We start from the raw sequence: 6,000 nt of genomic DNA on the forward strand, positions 1-6,000 counted from the left end.
TGAAACACCCTTCTCTCTATTTCTGTGCAAACTCTGTAGAAATGAGCATGCACGATTGACTGAGTAAAATCGTTATCTATTGTTTCCACAACTCTGAAGATATGTATTGATTATTGGGGAAACAAAGTTGTCATGTTTATGTGTTTGTCAGAAACTAATCCCTTCTTGTTTACTCAAGAAAGTATCTGGTGACCTCTGAGCTAACCGGCACAGACAATTAATTTTAGTATACTCCATAGAGACATACTGACCTCAGTTCTATGTCAAATCTATAGTGTATATTATATGTGCACAGAGCCTATTGGGAATGTAGGAACTACAGTACATGGCGCCTAACGGCGGTTTGGTAAGGCAATAATTTAACACTAGATACTGGAGTAACTCAGTCGTGCTTTTCTCGCAGTCCTTGTTTTCTGTAATACTCCAATAGACGTCTGGAGTGGGTAAAGGGATAATATCCACCATAGCTGAGTAGGACGAAAAATCCTTTGTATAAGCTTTTTGGTTTGTTCAACGTTGAAGGATACAGTGTTCCAAAATATTGTGCACCTTATCTTTGTTTCCTTGAAAACAATGTCGAATAACAGCAACAACACCGAGAACGGTGGAGCTGTGGGTGATCTAGCAGCTTTTAACATAACAAGTTTCCAGAAACCGACGAGGATGCTATATCCATTCCTCTAAACTTAAGGAAAGCCATCACTATAAAACTTATAAAACATCAAGAGGTTGTAGGGCAATTTTTGGGATAGAGGCACATGAATATCACCAGACAGAGGTATTCTATTCATGGATAGTCTTCCAAGAAGCAAATCCAATAACACTTGTGTTTCACTTCTACAAAGAAGGTGATCCACCAGAGGAATATATTCGTTCAAGGATATTGAAATTCCACTCACATACCAGAAGCATGAGCTCGGGTTTAAAGGTGCCCTAAAACATTTAAATCACCTTACCAGGCTTGGTCCACTAGGTAGACCAGGAGCAACATGGCCGGTTCTAGCCAGCTATACACCACATCCTGAAATTGATGAAATGTCAGATGTGAACTTACTAGCTCAACTCAAAGAGTTAATCAAAATCTGTGGACAATTGGTTCAATATGTCATGCGGACTCTCACAATCTAACCTGCAATCGTTATTCCACAACACACCCCTCACCAGGGGAATACATTCAAATTACACCACAGACTCTACATGCAATCATTGGTAAATTACCTGCAAAACGGGAGAAAAATTCCATTCAGGATTCCTCAAAATAATTACTCAAATAGAAGCTGTATTTCCTAATACTAGCCCTCATGAGAAACACAGGATTCTAACAATCTGTTTACTAATGGGGATCACACCACATCTGGAGGACTGCACCACTTGGGGTACAGTCTTTGCTGCTATCTACACTAAAACACACAGTGTTCTGTCTATGGCAGTAATACCAGACGTCCTGAAACAGATTCAAAATGATACGGGTAGAGCCTGCTTTAAATCTAGTTATGAAACTACTGAAAGATTTCAACAAACTCTCCGCAATAATATGATCTAATATTAAAGGTGAAGCAGCATCAGTGGTGATCTGCCAGAAGTTAAGGGAATTTGATGTAACTGGGCAACCACAAGTAGTAGCCAGAATAATTGAAAAATCCTATGAAGAATTAGGAAGAGAAAGTCCGGGTGGGAAACCAATAAAACCCCAACTGTCTGAAAATCCTGAAAAGGTTTTTACTAAAAACACTCGTACTCCTTCTAAAAAGAAGTGGGAAAGCACTAAACAAACTTCTAAAGAGAAGCGTTCTAATTCCATAGGCAGGTCTCCTTAAAAGGAGCCCTCTGTAAGGAGCTATAACCTCAGGAACAGGGATAATTTGAGAAAACCTGATAAGTATCAAGATACTGATACACATTCCTCTAATACCTTTCAGACTTCGTGTCAGAAATCCAAAAGAAGAGAACGGTCAAAACACAATTAATAACGCATGAAGACCAAAGACGACCAACACGTTCAGAAAAACAAGAAACCTCAATTCACCAAAAAGAAGGTAGCAAGTCTAAAAATCAGAAATGCCAAGGATCCTGAGGACACAACTCAAGAATGGAGAATGGGCTCTGACAATGTTGGACAGCGTAGCAGAATTCACCATAGCTCGCCAGAACATGAAGGATCATCTGGAGACAGTGGACTTGAATGAATACATTTAAGTTGAAACTACAGATACCAGGGTTAGTTCTCCACATAAGTTATATGAAATAACAATCCGGATGGAGGGAGACTTACCAAGAAAAGTGAGAGCACCCTTTTGGGAGCGACTTTCTAAGGGTTATGACATTCTTCTCGCTGAACAAGACTGGCCACCAGAATTTGTCAGGGAGTGCCCACATGGTGAATACATCATTATGCCAGCCTTTTCCAACCACATTCCAATTCTTCTAAAATATACTTATGCCAGGAAATGGGCAGTAGCCCAAGCTCCAGCATTATACAAAAAGCATGTGGGATGGATGAGGATTCCCCTCACCATAAAATCCAGTTAAAAAATCAACCATCTGCACCAAGGAAGTATCCAGTTAAGCAGGAAGCTAAAAAACAGGTCAGGGAACTCTTAGATCAACTTGAATACCAGGGAGTGATTGGAACATGCACCTCGTCAATGAACAATCCTTTGTTTCCTGTCTTCAAACCAGACAGTTCATATAGTCTAGTATTGGATTACAGACATTTAAACTCTTGTTGCAAAAGATTTGCAGTTCAAAACGCAAACAGCACAATATTAATGAATAACATTGTGCGTAAAAAATATAAAACCACATTAGATATTTCTAATGGTTTCTTCTGTCAAAACATTGCACCAGAAAGTAGGTATTTGACCGCTTTCTCAATTATGGGGACACAGTGTCACTTCTGTCATCTCCCACAGGGATTCAAGAATAGTCCTGGGTTATACTCAGCAAGGGTAACAGAGTTACTACATACGTATGATGACGAAGCATTGTGATATGTTGATGAGATCTATCTGACAGACGATGACTTAGATAGGCACTTGAACAGGGAGAACACCATTATACTGAGATTCGCCTCTGATGGGTACAAATTAAATTTTAGGAAATCAAGAATTGCCAATCTCAACGTCCTTTTTCTAGGATATGAATTATCGAGTGAAGGCAAAAGCCTGGCAGCAAACTTTCTAGAGAAGTGTGCGCTGCTCGAACCTCCAAAAACGCTGAAAAACTTACAGTTGATTCTAGGTTTCCTGAATTGTGGAAGAAATTACATGACAAACTACGCAGAAAGGGTTAAACCTCTCTGTGAATTATTCAAACCTGATTTAAAAACAGTAAATTGGACACAAAAACACACAGAAATGTTGCAATCATTACAAACAGACATGTTAGCAGCAAAACATTTGCAAACCCGCGTAAACTTACTTAGGCAACTTAGTGATCCGAATCATTCCAGGACAATGCGGATTCACGTACTTAACTTTTAACAAAGGTGAAAAAGTACCTATAGCTTACAAAATACACTTGTACACACACGCAGAAATGAAATTCACTTCTACAGAAAAAATTCTGACAGCTGTTCAAACTGCTGTAGCAAAAGAGAGAGCCCTCGCATAGGGTAAGCGGATTATGGTCATTACACCTGTACCTGCCTTAGAGGCAGTGACGAAAGTGAGCATTCCTAATGCTAAAGCTTTACATCAACGATAGATACAATGGGTTATTTCTCTCGCTGCAACTGATGTTGAAGACGTTTTTGATCATTATTTGAAAACACAAGCATTTTTACAATACAAACAAGAATGTACTCTGCCTACCGAAATTCTGCCTCTAGAACAGTATGAATGCATAATTTATACTGACGGATAAACTCAACCCTCTATGGGGGGGTAAACAAGCCTATAGTGCGGCGTGCACGATCGTTAAAGGTCGTTGGCGCAATGCCAAATTCCGACCAATGGTCACTAAAACTCAATCTCTAGGAGATTGTACAGCTCAGCGAGCTGAACTACAAGCATTCAAGATGGCACTCTAGAACACTGATCGCGAATTCCCCACACTAATAGTGTGCGATTCATATTATTGTGTTCAATCTTACAATGAATACTTGCAGAAGTGGCTTCAAAACGGTTACAAAGATGCAAAAGGTGGCACAATCAAGCATAAAACGCTTTGGGAACTAGTAGTTAAGTTACGACAAGGACTACTAAACACTCACGTGATACACACACCGAGTCATCAACGTGATGACATTCACGTTGAAGCAAATTCATTGGCTGATGAAGCCGCGGAGGCAGCTGTGCAAACGGCTTCCGTAGCTGTAATCACTCGAAAAACGGAAATAGACAGCAAAATAATGCTAGCTGTCAATGCTTCTAGGGAAGACAGTGGTAAAACATTACCTAAAGGGTTTCCACTAAAATACTTGTATTTAACTAATGCGAACAATGTTCCGTTTGCTCGAATCCCTGGAGTGGGGTATAGAGTGATTCCAAACATGGAACATAGATTAGGACTAATCTCAGCACCACATGAATTGCTTGCCTCTGCTCATGCAGGTGTTTCCGCCACAGTGTCATTATTAAAACAGAGATACTAGTGGCCGCACATAAGGAAACAAACCAGAAACTATGTTTTGGAATGTGAAATATGCCTAAAGATGAAAGTCTCTACTGTGAAACATCCTGCGCAGACGCCCCTGTTAATTTCAGATAAACCATTAGCTTGCGTTTACCTGGACCACTACGGTCGCAGTGGACTTGTGTTCAAGGTTCATTTGGATGTCGCCTCAGCGCTCTGCTGACGCTCGAACTGTTATAAAAGATTTGTGAGGCACATACGCAGTCGGCATAGGCAGTCGGCAGGCTACATTCTGACCAGGGTCCTGTTTACGCTGTACACATTATGCTTTGCATTCTGTCTTACGATTGTAGCAGTTCACCTCTCTTGCATGAGAAAGAAGACTGTTCAATAAACCCCTTTTTATTGAAACGCCTGTCTCTCTATTTCTTTGCAAACTCTGTAGAAACAAAGCACGCACGATTGACTGAGGAAAATAGTTATTCATTGTTTCCACGACTCTGAAGATATGTTTCGATTCTTGGGGAAACAAAGTTGTCATGTTTATGCAGTTGTCAGAAACTAATCCCTTCTTGTTTACTCAAGAGAGTTTCTAGTGACCTTTGAGCTAAGCTGGCACACACAATTAGGTTTAGTATACTCGATAGAGACATACTGACCTCAGTCCTATATCAAATCTATAGTGTATATTATTCCAATGTGCAAAGCCTATTGGGAATATAGGAACTACAGTACAGCTGGTGATTCTCTCCATAGCAGTACCGAGTCGGTATTATGATAGCACCATGGGTATGGCATCAGCAGTGCAGTTAAGCACTGCTGGTAAGTGTCTCTATTTCATCATGACAGCACTGTGGGTACGGTATCAGTAGTGCAGTGAAGCACTGCTGGTGATTCTCTCTTTAGCACTATTTGGCCGGAATCATGACAGCACTATGGGTGCGGCATCAGTAGTGCACTGAAGCACTGCTGGTGAGTGTCTCTATAGCATCATGTCAGCACTGCGGGTGCGGCATCAGTAGTGCCGTGACGCACTGCAGGTGATTATCTCTATAGCACTACTGGGACAGCATAATGACAGCACTCTGGGTGTGCAATCAGTAGTGCATTGCTGCACTGCCAGTGGGTCTCTCTTTAGCACTAATGACAGCACTGCATGGTGGGATCAGTAGTGCAATGTAGCACTGCAGGTGATTTCCTCTATAGCACTTCCTGGCGGGTATCATGACAACACTGTGGGTGCGGCATCAGTAGTGCATTGTTGCTAGAGTATAATTTTAGCACAGCTGGAAGATGGTCAGTGTAGCATTACAAGCACAAAGAGCTAGTTGTGCAGGATGAAGTTGTCACAGTTTCTACAGTATTGCTATAATCTTGTTAGTGCCCTATGACTACAAATTGACATTTACGCCAGAAGTGAAAAAA

Source organism: Lissotriton vulgaris, chromosome 4_1, assembly GCF_964263255.1.
Source record: "Lissotriton vulgaris chromosome 4_1, aLisVul1.2, whole genome shotgun sequence".
Lineage (NCBI taxonomy): Eukaryota > Metazoa > Chordata > Amphibia > Caudata > Salamandridae > Lissotriton > Lissotriton vulgaris.